This window comes from Pongo abelii, chromosome 12 (genome assembly GCF_028885655.2).
Source record: "Pongo abelii isolate AG06213 chromosome 12, NHGRI_mPonAbe1-v2.0_pri, whole genome shotgun sequence".
In the NCBI taxonomy this organism is placed as follows: domain Eukaryota; kingdom Metazoa; phylum Chordata; class Mammalia; order Primates; family Hominidae; genus Pongo; species Pongo abelii.
In genome coordinates this window covers 87,418,890-87,436,016 of record NC_071997.2, presented here as the reverse complement: position 1 = coordinate 87,436,016, position 17,127 = coordinate 87,418,890, and positions in this window count along the sequence as shown.

The following is a 17,127-nucleotide window of genomic DNA, read 5'->3' as shown; positions in this document are numbered from 1 at the left end:
TGTGCAGACCAGGCCCCTATTTCTCACACCTTGGCCATGGTCTCCATACTCCCACCCATTCTTCCTCTTCTTGTGACCTGGCACTAAAAAAACTCATCAGGCCTGTTTGCCGCACACCTCTTAGGAGTTGTTTTTATTTCCTCCCATCGAACCAGGGTCTTATGGAAACTCAGCATAAAGGGAATAGTAACTATGCAGTGTGCCCTTCAAGGTCAGAGCAAGGCCTTTCAGTTCCATGAATCTGTTAGTCCTGCCTCATTTCTCCAACCTCTGCCCACCAGGCAGCCCTACGTTTCCATCCCCTGATGAGCCCACTGAGCTCCCATCAGTATTATAAGCAAAAGTAATGTATTTCAGAGACCACTAGAACAGATCTGGATTCAAACCCCAACTCTAGAATTTACTACCAGTGGGATGTTTGGTAACCTGAGAAGATTAGCATTACACAAAGTCTTCCAAACTTTCTCAGTTCATAGTGTCTTTAGCATCTCAGTAATTTTTCACAGAATCTCTAGGCCTTAAGAAAAATGTGTTTCATTTATCAGGAAGTTAGAACCAAACTACATAATAGGAATTTATGTCCTGACAAAGTAATTACATATAAATTGAAAGAAAAAAGTAATAGTTTGATTTTATTCTTTTTTTTTTTTTTTTTTTGAGAAGGAGTCTCACACTGTCACCCAGGCTGGAGTGCAGTGGTACGATCTTGGCTCACTGCAACCTCTGCCTTCTGGGTTCAAGCGATTCTCCTGCCTCAATGTCTGAGTAGCTGGGATTATAGGCATGCACCACCACACCCGGCTAATTTTTGTATTTTTAGTAGAGATGGGGTTTCACCATGTTGGCCAGGCTGGTCTTGAACCCCTGACCTCAAGTGATCTGCCCACCTTGGCCTCCCAAATTGCTACCATTACAGGCGTGAGCTGCTGCGCCTGGCTGATTTTATTCTTAAGTAGCAATGATTGCTTATTAATGGCATGCAGACACCTATTGGGCACTGTACAACTTCTCAGACCTTGGAATCTGACTGAACATTGCTTCCCTCATCTCCTGTTACATATTGACTTTCATAGCTCCACAAAGATGTGACATCATCAAAAGGAATGCAGTATGATCTAACGTTGAAACTGTGAACTACCTTGAGCTAGTAGTTTGCACAGTGTCTAACAGACATTAAGCATCATGATATTACCCTCAAAAATTTAAAATAACCCACGGTCTCCCTACAAATTTGCTTTGGCATCCAGAGTGGGAACTGTAGCAGTAGTGTTTGAAAAGTACCTAACATACTGTAGACATTTAAAAAATGGCAGCTATTATGACTTCTCTTTGAACTTTTAAAGTCACATTTGGTTGCCCTATGACTGAATTGCCATGCCACCAGGCTAGACTACAGTCTCCCTGAAGGTTGACTTATCTAGGTATCCCCTATGAATGGAACAGAGTGTGTGTTGGGTAAATGTTTCTTTAATGGTGGATGGATAGATGGCTTTTGGACCACTCATCTCTTGGTTCATCTGTATTTACAAGCATGTGTGCATCTATCCATTATTGCATCTATGCATCCTATAAGCAGCGGAAACTTGACTTCTTTGTCAGCTGGAGCTGCCTCTCAACCCCTGTCCCATTCTAATGGATGGTGTTGGCTCCTCTTCCCCTTTCTGTCTACCTCATGTTGCCTTGAAGAATCATCATCCTTTGGACATCAGCTCTAGGATTATCTTTCATGCCTGTAGCTTGTTTTCTCAAAGTCTCTTCAAATTCCTGTAGGATAGAAGCAGGCCTAACTCGCCCATGAATTCCTGCGTTTTCTGGTGTGGAATGTTGCTTACAGGGCTGACTGTAGACTAGGTGCTCAGTAAATACTTGCTAAATGAATGACTTGATTTATGTTGTGGTTTTATGCAGAAACCAATGTCAACATTTTGATAAACTTGTCTAGTGACTCATTAATTACAAAATATGCAGCAAGTGAGAAGCCAGTACAGCCTCATGGCTCAGTGAAGGAAAGAAGAGTCAGGACAACTTCAGCAGTCAGCGAGGGCTTCACTGAGGAGGGGGCCGCAACTGGATGTTGAATGGTGGGCAGGATTCAGAAGAGCCAAAGGAAGGAGGCAGGCATTCAGGACTGGGATGATAGGGCACAGCAAGAAAAATGGCTTGGAGGAAGAAATGGGCTGGGTGTGTGAGGGCCCTGAGAAGCAAAGGGCTTACTTGTATATAGAGAGACTGAGATGGAATTCCAAGGAGTAATGTTGGCTAAGAAAATCCTAAGATCTTGAAAGCTAGGAAGAAGCAGTTTAAAATGTGAACATTAGCAGTTAACTGGAAGGTATACCACAGAGTTGGCTGCATAAAGGTGGTTCCACCATACTGAATCACTTTACCTAGGGAAAGGGGACAAGGGGTGGAGGGAAAATTAAAATAATACGCCCAGTTACAGGAGAAGTCCAAATGAAAACATTTTGCTTGGGTTTAACTGGCCATAGGTCTGATGGTTTTCTATCCACCACACAAGTAAATAGCTCAAAGGCAGGCTGCCCGCCAGCATAAGCCTTTGTGTGGAAAATACTGCCAGTGTGGCCATGGAAAATGCCCTCTTGCTGACCATAATTATACAGAATGTGTGCAAATAAAAGCTGAAAGAAAACCCTTTTGCAGAAGCACGGTTTTTTCTGTTCTTATTTTGACAGAGTTGAAGATAAATTCACAGACCATTTTCTCATTCTCCCCGTTGGGGCAGAATGAGCTCATGCTGCATGGCTGGGCTGGGGGTTGGGTTTCAGTGAGAGGCCTAAAAACTGGTTTCTCCACAGAGGCCTACATTTATGGGTCTTTCAGTCCTGAGATGGCTTGGTGTGGGGATGACGGTAATTGAGGAGAAGGCCGCAGAGGCCGTTTCTTTGTTTAGCTCTGATTAATCAGAAAGGTTTGATCTTCTTCAGCCAAAGGGAGATGGGAGAAGTTGCGGGTGTTTAAAGCATGATATCTACTTTTTAAGGTGAACTTCAGCGGAAGGTAATTCTTCTGTGTCCCCAACTCTTTCGTGTGGTTCCCATCAGGGACAATTTCTGACTCTGAAGAAGCCCAGAGCATAACAAATGCCTCCTAGAGAGAGTCCTCTTTAAGCAACAGGATAACAGATTTTGTTCCTTCAAGTTTTACATCTGCCCTTCCAGAAAACTGCCCTTCCTCTTCTTCTCTTGGATATTTTTAGGAACACTTGAGTGAAAAACACTTAGATGAAGAGTTGGTATTTGCCAGCCTGGCAGTGATGCATGCCTGGATTACCTGGTCCCATCAAGACTGGGCTCCAAAGTGCAAAGAGGCAAAGGATCGACAGCTGCTTTGGTCCAGCTCTGAGCTGCAAGGAGAAGAGAGATACACTCAGGGTCCCTGCAATTGTAGAAGATTTGTTGCAGGGCACACATGCAGTGGAGCTGGAAATGGTCTAGGAACTAGAAAAGTAGAAGAATCCAAGGTAGCCCTGGAGACCAGTCCTCTTCCCAACATCTCTTGGTCTGTCTGCCTGTCTGGCTCATTCTCTCTGCTTACTCATGGATTCTTTACTTCACCTTGCCTAGGGCCCATCACGACTGCCAGCTTCCTTCACTTCAGCAACTCTCTGTACAACTTTTGGCCTCTATCCCCAATGTTATCTGGCTGTTTCTCAGTTCCTTTCTTTCTTTCTTTCTTTTTTTTTAAAGACAGAGTCTTGTTCCGTCACCCAGGCTGGAGTGCAGTGGAACAACCTCAGCTCACTGGAACCTCTGCCTCCTAGGTTCAAGCGATTCTCCTGCCTCAGCCTCCCAAGCAGCTGTGACTACAGGCACTTGCCCAGCCTCAGTTTCTTAAGAGAAATATAAAGGGCTCAACTAGCCTTGATCATTTGGAGGGGGCAGGGTCTAATGGTCTGGTCAGCTCATGGTTTGGTTGCCCTTGTGTTGAGCACCCACCCAGAGCGCAGTTCATGGAGGGGTGGACAACATAAGGAGCAGAGATTACGAGTTGGGGTGTGGACAAAGCAAGGACCACTTGCCATATCTATTACAATAATCATTCTGAACAGCACTGATAGGGAAGGCTGTGGTGAGACTACACACATCGTTTTGATCAGTTTAGCTAACATTTATTTCAAATGTAAAAAAAATATTTTTTTGGCCAGGTGCAGTAGCTCACACCTGTAATCCCAGCACTCTGGGAGGCTGAGGCGGGTGGATCACTTGATGTCAGGAGTTCGAGACCCGCCTGGCCAACATGGTGAAACCCTGTCTCTACAAAAAAATACAAAAATTAGCCAGGTGTGGTGGCATATGCCTGTAGTCCCAGCTACTCAGGAGGCTGAGGCAGGAGAATCGCTGGAACCCAGGAGGTGGAGGTTGCAGCGAGCCAAGATCATGCCACTGCACTCCAGCCTGGGTGACAAAGTGAGACCCTGTCTCAAAGGAAAAAAATTATTTTTATGAGAAGAAAGAACCTGATAATGAATACCAAGGGACTGCGACATAGTCTAAGACACATAGGTATATTTGTACCCAATAATACCCAAATAGCCTGGTAAATAATCTACACTTCTCACTTCAACTCTTTAGTGTCATGTTGGAGAAAAAACCTCATATTCCATCAAAAACAAAGCAAACCTTATTCAACTGGCTGTTTGCATTTTTAAAATATGTTTTGTGTTTTAAACATATCATCCATTCAAAGGAGATGAGAGGAATTATAATGTTTAGGTTACAACCCCCATTTCTTTTTAAACTTAACTTCTTGGGAAGACAAACCTACTTTGTCATAACCAATGCCTCAGGATATGTAAATGCAACCGTGACCTGCCAACATGTATTTAGCATATTCTGGACTCTGTGACAGGTCCCCTTAGTTACAGTAGATGTTGTACTCAGGCATGGCAGAGGGACATGGGAAAGTTTGGGTATAGAATTTAGGATTACATTTTGCTACTAGTAACACATATCCAAATAGTACTAGATTAGACAAAGAAGTTCATTTTTCTCCCGAGTCAAAGTTTACAACAACCCATGGCTTTGCTGTGTTCATTCCAGCCTTGGGAACTCCAATTCTCAGGGGTGGTCCTCCTTCTCCTGTGGTCCAAGACAGAGCTCCACCTGTTGAAACAGCTCTCTGTTTCAAGCAGCAGGAAGGGGGAAGAGGGAAAGAAGTAGCACAGGGCATGTGCTAGCTTTGTCTTAAGGAAGGTCCTGGCCAAGCAGAACTTTGGGAGGCCGAGGAGAGAGGATAGCTTGGGGCCAGGAGTTTGAGGCCAGCCTGGGCAACATCATGAGACCCTGTGGCTACAAAAAATAAAAAATTAGCTGGGCATGGTGGTGCATGCCTGTAGTCCCAGATACTCGGGAGGCTAAGGCGAGAAGATCACTTGAGCCTAGGAGTTTGAGGATGCAGTGAGACATGTTTGTGCCACTGCACTGCAGCCTGGGTGACAGAGCAAGACCCTGTCTTAAACAAACAAACAAACAAACAAACAAAACTACAAAAAAGGTCCTTAGACTGTGCCACATGGACTTCTGCTTACACTCCATTGGTCAAAGCTTAGTCATATGCCACACCTAACTATAAGAGACAGAAATGTAGTCTTTATTCCAGAAAGCCACTTGCCAGCTAAAATGACTATGCGTATGAATCAGGGTTCTCTAGAGAAACAGAATCAATAGTTTGTGCAAGTCTATGGAAAGAGACTTATTATATGGAACTGATTTACATGATTATGGAGGCAAGCAAGTCTAAAATCCACAGGTGGGCTGGCAGGCTGGAGAATTCTCTCTTGCTCAGGGGAGGCAGGTCTTTTGGTTCTGTTTAGGCCTTCAACAGATAGGATGAGGCCCACCCACATTATGGAGGGCAATCTGTTTTATTCAGATTCCACTGATTTAAATGTTCTTCCTCTCATCCAAAAATACCCTCACAGAAACAGCCAGAATGACATTTGACCAAATATCAGAGCACCCCAAGGCCCAACCAAGTTGACACATAAGATTAACCATCACACATACAAGAAAGGAATTAACCTTTACATTATAGAAGAAGTGGAGTCGGATATTGGGGACAATAGCAGTCTCTATCACACTGGGAACCAGCAACCTCTTTTTTTTTTTTTTTTTTTTTTTTTTGAGACAGAGTCTCCCTCTGTCACTCAGGCTGGAGTGCAGTGGTGCGATCTCGGCTCACTGCAACCTCCGCCTCCAGGTTCAAGTGATTCTCCTGCCTCAGCCTCCTAAGTAGCTAGAATTACAGATGCCTGCCACCATGCCTGGCTAATTTTTGTATTTTTAGTAGAGACGGGGTTTCACCACATTGGTCAGGCTGGTCTCGAACTCCTGACCTCGTGATACACCGGCCTCAGCCTCCCAAAGTGCTGGGATTACAGGCATGTGCCACCACGCCCAGCAAGCAACCTCTTTGATAAGCAAGAATGTAAAATATATGAGGGCAATGATTGTTGCCATCATAATCGCAATTTTCATGATACTTTGCACAATAATGGTAACCAACAAATATTTGTTGTGTTAATAAAGAACATATTCAGTGTGCAGAGATGATTAAAATGAGCTGGAACCACAGATGAGAACAAACTCAGCAAACTTTTTCTAACAAGGCTCAGAAGCACATATTTTCAACTTTGTGGGCCATGTGGTCTCTGGCCCAGCTCTCCAACTCTGCACTTGTAGATGAAAGCAGCCACAAGATAATATATAAATGAATGGATGTGGCCAGATGTGACCCAAGGGCAGCAGTGTGCCAAACCCTGGACAAGACTATCAAACTGGGAAGGATCTAGCCTCTCATTTTATAGGAAACTGGAGCAAATTGTCTTGCTCAAGGTTACACCTTGGTCAGTGGCAGCAGAACCAGGACTAGATCATAGGTCTCCTAACTCCTTGTTCAGTACTTAAGACTTATCACTCATAAATTAATTTTTGAGGGTTAACAATGTGTAATGGACAGCTCTTTTTCCTCACTCAATTTCACAGACCTTGGAATAATAGATGTGATGTGATATGTGTGTGTGTGTGTGCTTGTGTATGTGCGTTAACAGCCATGGGGAAGGATCATTGTCCTGCCATGGGCCTGAGAGGGCACTGATGTTTCATGACAACATCACATCTACCTCCATGGATTCCTTGTCAGAGGAGACAGAGCATAGTATGCCAATCCCACACCCACCACCTCCTGAAGTCATTCGTGCCTTAATGGGGGGCATAGACTGAGACCTGGTCCTATCTGTCAGCTGTCAAACTGGACAGGATACCATATGAAAAGAGGATGCCAGGACAGGTGCATGCTGGGAAAAAGAAAGCCGGACCCACTTTGCAGAGCCTGAGATGCTATCCATATAAAGCAACTTCTGCCACTGTGGCGGCCATCACTATGCTATGGCTGTGCTGTCCAATGTGGTAGTGTGTGTAGCTATTGGGTACTTGAAATGTGGCTAGTGTGACTGAAGAAGTGAATTTCAAATGTATTTCATGTTAGTTCATTTAAATTTAAATGTAAAAACCTAATACTTGATGAAGTCATTTGAAAACTTTTAAGTCTGTGTGGAACAACTTGCATATGTGAATCTACTTTTTCAATGGGATATTTTACGAAATCTACATATGGATCAAGTTTTTCTGATGCAAATTTAGCATATGAGTAGAGATTTTAAATACACAACAGGATCTCACAGTGTTAATGAAAAATAAACAAATTTAAAATATCTCAATAGTTTTGTATTTTAGTTACATGTTGAAATGATAGTTTGTGCCTCAGAAGAAGGAGAAAAAAAAAAAAAAAAGGCTGGGTGCAGTGGCTCATGCCTGTACTCCCAGCACTTTGGGAGGCCAAGGCAGGAGGATTACTTGAGCCCAGGAATTCAAGATCAGCCTGGGCAATATGGCAAGACTCTGTGTCTTTTTAAAAACAAAATTTTTAAAAAGGAAATGATACTTTGGATATTTTGTGTTAAATTATATTATTAAAATTAATTTCAACTTTTTAAAAAACTTTTTTGTGGTGTGGCTACTAGAAAATGTAAAATGACTTAAGTAAATCATGTTATATTACTAAGGGACAGTGCTCTTGTGGGGACACTAGCCTCTCATCCTTAGGAATGACCTGGTTTGCTCCCTGGCCCGCAATTTCCCTCTTAGCACCTATAGCAAATTTTGTCTAAACCAGGATTCCACAATATCTCTGCCTGGTCTCTAATTGTTTCATAAAATCATCTTTCTCTCCTTCCTTGTTGAAAGTGGAAGGAGAGAAGAGACTTGTCATCCTCAACAGAGTAGGGTCACACTAAGGATGTAATTGGAATGACTCTTGAGCTGGGGATCTGAAAACTAGGACTTTGCACCAATTTCATGGCAATCATGAGACATGCCAGTTAGTACACATGACAGTTAACACATGAGAAAGCTGCTTTACCTCTCTGGATTTCAGATTCTCCATCTACCAAGTGAAAGTAAGATTTCTTGCCCTCTTCTTAGGGCTATTTTAAACACAAGAATTAATATCTGTGGAGAGCTTGAAAAAATGAAAGTGCTATTCTAATGTGAAATAATTTGCATTCACAAAGTGAAGGGATTCTGCACCCTCCTTCTCTCCTTCTATCCATTTAGCAAATGCTAAACTTCCTGTGGGCCAGGGCTGCACTTGGCTTCCCTGTGCATCACAGAGCATCTTCCTTACCTGGCCCCATCCTATCCTCTTCCTGCCAGGAGAATCCTGGTTGTCTAAATGGCTCACTCCTCACCTTCTGTAATCACCTCCCATTTGCAAACACAGCCTTGGGGCCAACAGTGGTTTATCCAATTTCATCTTCATCATGAACCCTCCACGAATCTCTGAGGAAGAAATCAGCTCACACACTGTGTTTCAGGCCCACCATTACTCTCTGCATGATGAAATGTACACAGAGACTCTCAAAATTGGTGTTAAAAGCACATAAAACTCTCGGGTTGTTGAGATTCTTGCCCAAGTAGGGAGAATGTGTAATATCACTAAAAGCAGGTATGATGGATAAAAATGAATGATGGCCCCTTCTAAACGTAAACGGAGCTGCTCATCCTTCAGGGCTGTTTATAAATAGAGGGGAGTCCATTTGTTTGGGATCCCGAGGACAGGCCGGCACTCCATTTAGATAACGACCACATTTCGTGCCCAGCCGCCACTCTCTGGCTTGTAAGGTGGCGATTAATCAAACAGTGTTTTGGTTTCTCCCGATACACATCTAGTCCTTCCGGTTGAGAGTGAGCTGAAGATGGCTTCCACAGTTTACAGAACAGCTGGGGCCTGTACATTAGAAAGCAGCCAGGACAAGGGCCTATCAGGCTGGACATTCCAGTTGGAATTTTTGGTTGGGAGCAGCTGCATAGATGGGAATTCCAGAAGTTTAATCTAGTGTCAGCCTGGCCTTCTGGGACATCATTGACTTGTGCTCAGTCCGAGTGAGGGAATAACCCTTCTCATTAAGATAGAGACCTTGAGGTGAAGGAACACCAGAACTGGAATAATTGGAAGACATACCGTTTTTCTGATAAGGTCATTTGTCAGACATAGACCAAGGATAACAGAGTCTCTCCCCTGGCCTCCCTGCCTCCATCAGCAGGAGTAAAGAGGGGGCCCCAGTGTTCTGGGTGCTCATGCAAGACACCTCCACCCCAACATGCCCAGGCTTATGACCACAGTCTGCCTTGCAGGCCATCAAAGCTTATTTCATCAAGCCCCTTATTCTGCTTATGTCCATCATGCCAAGAAGCCCAGGGCTCCCAGATCATCCTTTACCCCCAAACTCTCACCTCCAGACAACTCCATGAGGACCCTAGTCTTCATCTCATGATCCATGGTCCATCTCATGGTCCATCAGAGGTAGAATGCTTCCATCCACCGCCTCCTCTGAATGCTCCCTCTGCCTTCTTGCTGTAACTGGATGCTGGCTTTCCAGCAAGGACACTGCTTCCTCTATAGCCCTTTCAAGTCTGAGGCTGGGGTAGGGTCTTCTCTGATACCTCAGTGCTGCTTGGGGACCATTGCCCATCCACCCTCTGCAAAAAGCCTGCTTTGAAGCACGTGCCATAAGTCTACAATCCTGCAATAGCCTCCCTTACAGTTATCTACTGAACCCTGGCTCACTGCACTGCTTTCCATGCCCTTCTGTTATATTTCTTGGTGGCTTCAGTATTCATGATGACAATGCTTCCAACATTTGTATTCTGTTTCTTGATCCATCTCTCCTCCAGTGACCTTGTCCTCCCAGCTATCACAGACACTCACACCTTACAACCATCCATGATCAATGACTGCAACACTCTCACAATGTTAATTTCATCTTCCCACTCTAAAATCACCCCTGCTGTCTTAGAGCTCAACCCTCTAGTACCTGGCCTAAAGAGTTCTTTGACCCAGGTTGTCATGAACAGTTGTGCATTTTGTGTATTGCACAAAAGTCATTGGCCAAGGGACAAGTGGGCCCTGAAACCCAACTCAAGTTCTAGGAATGACACTGCGTTCTCTGCCTGGCTCATGGCTTCATCCACCTAAAGGAAGAGGCAGCTTTTTCTTTGCACAACTGCAGGACTGCGTCACCTAGAGGGGAAGCATTTATCTATTTCACTCAAGACACTCTGTGGACTAGTGCCAGCTCTGACTTGGCCCCACTGGGACCTATGATTCATTGCTTTCATTACCATTCCAATCTCCTCATCCCCCTCATCCCCTTTCCTCCTTTTCCAGCTGACATTTAGTGTTCCATGATTAGAATCTCTCCTTTGCATACAGTTTCAAACTCCCTGGCTCCTTCCTCCCTTCTTTGGCAAAATTGTTGTTCCTTTTAAAATGTAACATTCTCTCTACTTCATGCCTGCACCCATACAGTGGAATACAGCTGGAGTAAAACAGACACGTTTTACATTCCCATTCATGGCAGCTAACTTTAAGTGGACCCTTACTTCTGCCTGGTAAGCCTTGTCTAGCTACTCTTTTGCTCTCTCAGAGCAAAAGAGTTGGGTATCCCACCAATCTGTTGGGACACCCAGTGAGAGCCCACTTCTTATTTATCTGAGAGAATATAAGCAGTCAGAAGAGAACTTCCACATTCTCCCAGCACCATCGTCACCCATGTATCTGCACCTGTACCTCACATGCTGCCTTCCCCCCATTACTGTAGATGAACTGTCCCTGCTCTTATCCAAAACCAACCCCTCCACTTACATATTAGATATCATCCCTTTTTCCTATGCAAGGCCTTTGCTGCACTAATAATCTCTCCTCTCTCTTGCATCATCATCACTTTTTCCTCTCTCTACTGGATCGTTTAGATCAACATATCAACAAGTTGTAATATCTCTTCTATTTTGAAAAATTCTTTCTTGACTCTATGACCCCTCCAGCTACTACACCATTTATCTGCTCCATTTTATAGCAAATCTCCTCTCAAGAATGGGTTATCCCTGCTGCCTGTTCTCCCATCCCCTCCTGAACTCACTCCAGCCAGGCTATTGTCCTCATCACTCCACCAAAACTTTTCTTGTCAAGGTTATCAATGAATCTCATGTTGCTAAATCCATTGGTCAATTTTCAGTCCTCATCTTACTTGACCCAGCAGCTTTTGACACAGCTGATCACTCCATCCTTCTTTACTTGGCTTCTAGGACTCCACTTGGTTTCCTTTTACTATGTTGGTCACGCTCTCGCAGACCCTGTGCTGATTTTTCTATGTCTCCTCAAACTCTGAGCTGTGACACAGCCCTGGAAAGTTCTTGGACCTCTTCTCTATCCACACTCATCCCCTCTCATGGCTTTATCATCTGTATAATGATGACTCCCAGAACTCTAGACTCACATATCCAACTGCAAACACAGTGTCTCCATTTGGATATGAATGGGACTCAAACCTAGTGTGTCCAAAGAAGAGCTCCTGATTCCACCATCCTTGCCAAGCTATGCATCCTCCATCCTTCCCTAACTTAGTCAATGGCAACTCCATCCTTCCAGCATCTAGGCCAAAAACCCTGGAGTCATCCTTTATCTCTCAATCTCTCTCTGTCTCTTTCTTCACTTATGAATTATCAGCAAAGTCTGTCAGTTCTGCCTTTAAAATTGATCCAGAATCCAATCACTTTATACCATCTCCGTTACTATCACCAACATCCAAGTCACCACTATCTCTCATCTTTGTTTCCTGTAGTAGCCTTGACTGGGGACCTCAGCTGGGGCTGTGATCAGAACACCAACATGTAGCCTCTTCACAGTGGCCTGAGCTTTCTCACAACATTATGGCTGGTCTATGGGCAAGTTTTTTTGTTTTTGTTTTTTCTCTCCAAGGCTGGAGTGGAGTGGCATGATCATAGCTCACTGCAACCTCAAACTCCTGCCCTCAAGTGACCCTCCTGGCTCAGCTTCATGAGTAGCTGGGGACTACAGGTGCCTTTTCTGACCTAGAACTACTAAGTGACAGATACTACATTAAGCACTGAGGACATAAAGATGAGTAAGAAATAGTTCTTGGGTTCAAGGAGTTTACAGACTTGAAGGGGAGATGGACAAGGGAACTCCATGTGTCAGAACTTAACATTCTAAATGCTGTTACAGAATTAAGCAGAGAGTGCCTTGGGAAATGAGGTGAAGGCAGATAAATCGGCGGGGATTTGAATTGGAATTACACTCTGGAGGAGGAGGAAGGGGCTTCTGCATGATGAGAGCTTCACTTGTGCTAGGCAAAAAGGTTAAAGAGGCAGCTATGAGGTTAACAATGGACAGATCATGGGATGAATCAGAACAAATTCAAATCCTCCCTCTTATACTTCCTATTTAAACATGGGGAAATTATGTAATCTCTCTGATCCTGTTTTCTCATTTATAGATTGAGAATTACTCTTCAGACTTGAGAAAATTATCACAGTATTTAACACTTCATAGGCATCCAATAAATGATGATTTTATAAAAATTAGTTGATTCAAATTGTCTGATGTAGGTTTTTTTTGCAGTTTTTTTTTTCTTTCATGAGCCCTATTCCAATAGGTCCAAACAATCCCCAGAGTTTTCATTTAAGAAATGAAAGAAGACATTTTGGGGGCAGAGAAGCAGAAAGATTACTTTTCTCCAGCTTCATAACTTTTCTTCATCTTCATCATCAAAGCTGCACAGCCTGATTTGCAATATCTTCTTGCCCTTATTTCCAGTGCAAAAACTCTTTGCAGCAGGCCTTGTATTTGATTCTGGGGGCTAATCTGGGAATGTTTTCCCAGGATATGGACTGGCAGATGCGGCAATTTCCAGGTCATGTTACCTTCTGTGTTAGCTGGGGCAGATAGGCAGAGGAGAGGAAAAAAAGTGGAAATAAAAGGTTTCTTTTAAATTCAATTTTGAAAGTCTATGCTGTCGAGAATAAAGCACATAACATCTGGTCCCTGCCTTAAGATTCTTATATTAAAGCGGGAGACTGAAACCTAATAATCTTGTGTCCGGAGTTGGTTCCTTCTGGTGGGTTCGTGGTCTGGCTGACTTCAAGAATGCAGCCACGGACCTTTGCAGTGACTGTTACAGCTCTTAAAGATGGCACAGACCCAAAGAGTGAGCAGCAGCAAGATTTATTGTGAAGAGCGAAAGAACACAGCTTCCACAACCTGGCAGGGGACCTGAGCGGGTTGCCCGGGCGGACTGGGGTGGCCTAGCTTTTATTCCCTTATTTGTCCCAGCCCATGTCCTGCTGATTGGTCCATTTTACAGAGTGCTGATTCGTCCATTTTACAGAGCACTGACTGCTCTGTTTCACAGAGTGCCGATTGGTCCAGTTTATAATCCTCTAGCTAGCTACAGAGCGCTATTTGGTGCATTTTACAAACCTCTAGCTAGCTACAGAGTGCAGATTGGTGCATTTCTACAGAGCACTGATTGATGCATTTTACAATCCTCTTGTAAGACAGAAAAGTTCTCCAAGTCCCCACTCGACCCAGGAAGTCCAGCTGGCTTCACTTCTCAATCTTAGTTAGAATCATAGGATATAATCAAGTGCTTCAAATGTCAGAATGGAAGATAGAGACACAGAGGCAGGGTGAAGGTGGGAGGCCCCTATCCCCGCTGCAGTGGCAGAGGAGCCCCTAGCCCGTTTTACCAAGTCTGGCACTGCCGAGGCAGATGTGCCTCTGTACAATCACCTACTTTTTTCTCAGCTGTTCATTCCAAGACTGCAACTTTCTAGAAAGGAAGACTCAGCTGGACCCTAAAGCCATTAGGCCAGATCCACCAGAAGGCCTGCCCCACATGCTTTGAGGATTAGCATTGGTCTTATTTAACGATCTAATTAATGTTTTGATAATTTAACAATTTTGTGTGCTTTTTGGAGGGCTTTCGAGAGGAGCGACCTTGGCAGACAAAGCCACATTTTCTTTTGTTCTTAGACAGATGCCTTTTCTAATCCTATTAATGAGAAACACCCTTCCTGTCTGTGCTTGGCCAAGTAAGAAGAGGCTTTCCTGCAGTTGGGAGGGGGTGGAGGATCCCCAGCAGCTGAGCCAGTGAGGGGTGGGGAGGTGGGACCACAGGAGAGCAGCAGCCGTGTCCTTAGCCCCATCACACCAGGGCCATGCAGGTTTCCAGCTGTAGCTCCACCAGGCAGTATGGTGCTGAAAAAGGTGCTTCAGGCACTGCATGCCGACACCAATTTCCTGAGTTGCCTTGGACTAGGCTCTTCCTTTCCCTGACACTCAATTTCTTCCTATTTCACATGGTCATGGCAGTCCTTATCTTACCTGCCTTCATGACTGATGAGTTAACCCATTCATCGGCAGCATACAAGGGATTCCTAAATCATTGGGGAAAGGGAAGGAAGTTAAAATTAGACCTAATTTGAAGATTTCATGTAACCTAAGGACAAGTAATGTAAGAAGCTGCAAAAGCCCCTTTGCATGATGAGGTGTGCTTTCCAGGGAAAGACACAACTACCTTTCTCCTTCCAAATCCAGACCCAGTGGAGTGGCGGTCAGAAGTGCAGGCTCCTAGATTGGGTAAATGGAGTTTGAAGTTTTGCTCCATCACTGCCTGGCTGTGTGCCCCTGGGTGCCAGTTAATTGGCCTCCCTAAGCCTCTTGATCTATAAATGGGTACAATAATAGCAATACCTTCATTCTTTGTAAAGTTACCAAGAGAATTAAATGAGATAAAAAAGCAGGCAGTCCCCCTTGGCATAGTTCAAATAAGTGTGCATTTCAGTTATCACGGTTTAGTTCAATAACCCTGGTCCTCAACAACATACTTCAAATTTCAGTAACCATGTGCACTACCTGTGAGTAAACACATAAGAATACAAACTTCTCTGCTAGCTCTCCAATCCACAAATCTCTGTGTAGACAACACTGGCATATCATTATCAGTGACCAATTATATCACTTACTGTGCATCTGCTATTCAGTAAATGCACAGACAGCAAAGCATATAGCTGTGTTGCCTCATGTGTCCCAATAATGAACTCACATGATATTTTACAGAAAAGGATACTCAAAAGAGAGAATTGGCCAAGAAAGATGAAAGTGCAGCAAAGAAAAAAAATGATAATAATGGAAGTAAAATTTTAATCCAACATTGAAGGAGTTTATAGAATAAATGACCATGGGAATATTGACTTTGCCATTATTTGAAAGACTCTGTATGCAGCTGAAGAAATTCAGTGAAGGTGAATTTAGTGACATAAATGAGAGTGGTTGTGATGAAAAGGATGATGATGTCTGTCTTAGTCCATTTTGTGTTGCTATAATGGAATATCTGAAGCTGGGTAATTTATAAAGAGGTTTGTTTGGCTCATCGTTCTGCAGGCTCTACAAGAAACTTGGCACCAGCATCTGCTTCTGGTAAGGGCCTCTGGCTGCTTCCATTCATGGTGGAAGATGAAGGGAGCCAGATGTGTATGAAGATCAGTTGGCAAGAGAGAGGAAGCAAGAGAGAGACAGAGAGGGGAAGTGCCAGGCTCTTTTTAACAACCAGCTCTCCTGGGAACTAATGGAGGAAGAACTCACTCATTACCTTGAGGACAGCAGCAAGCCATTCATGAGGGACCCACCCCCATGACCAAAACACTTCCCATTTGGCCCCACCTCCCACAATGGGGATCAAATTTCAACATGAGATGTGGTGGGGTCAAACAAACCAAACTATATCCATGTCCCAGAGGAAGTGAGACCAGCAAAAATCTTCCCATGAAAGGAAATCTCAGAGATTCTTTACAATATTGAAAGCACAAATAAGAAAATGTTGGAAGCTGATCCAAACTTAGAGAATATATGACAGTTTGCAAGGCATATAAAAGGGGCTTACTCTGTATCATAAGTTCTACAATGAGAAGCCAGCAAGCACTGTTTACACTTACTAGGTTTTTTTTAAACAAGGAAACAAAACATTTTAATTTTCACGCTTTTAATGTTTTAAATTATAGTGTATTGAGTAAATATTGGTTTTACTATAGTTTTCAGTTCACTGTACTTTTATAACTGAGGGTAAGAGTGTTTTTAATGTTTGACAAAATTTTTAAAGGTCACAGAACAATTATAATTCTCCCCTATGATTGTTAAGTTTGCCTTGCAGGGTTTCAGCTTATACTTCATTTTTACAGTCCCCTACTTCCGTGCTGTCTGCATCTAAAGTTAGATACTGCTAAACGGTTGCTGCCTTCATGATTATATTGGCTCAGGAAGTCCAGAGAGAGAGCAAGAGAGAGGAAGTGACTGAAAGCGGGGAGGTGCGAGGCTCTTCTTAACAACCAGCTCTGACGGGAACTAATTGAGCGAGAAGCACCAAGCCATTCATTAGGGATCTGTTGACTCTCCCATTGCTCTTTCTCCTCAACCATCAGATGAGAACCTGGCTGAAGAAAGTCTGAGACAATAAGAAGTTGTAAACATTGAGAGAAGGGAACGTCCTGAGCTGGCTGGCCTTACCCAAAGAACATTCTAAACATTCTACCTGGAGCAAATAAATCTGCAAACCACAGGCAACATGGCTGGTGGAAATTTGCAAATGCTTTCCTAGCATCTTCAAATGCTTGGCATTTGGTGGAATCTTTCAAATCCCACATTGAACTTGACTGACAATAGAAGAGACAGAAAGTTTCTGGGCAGGTTCAA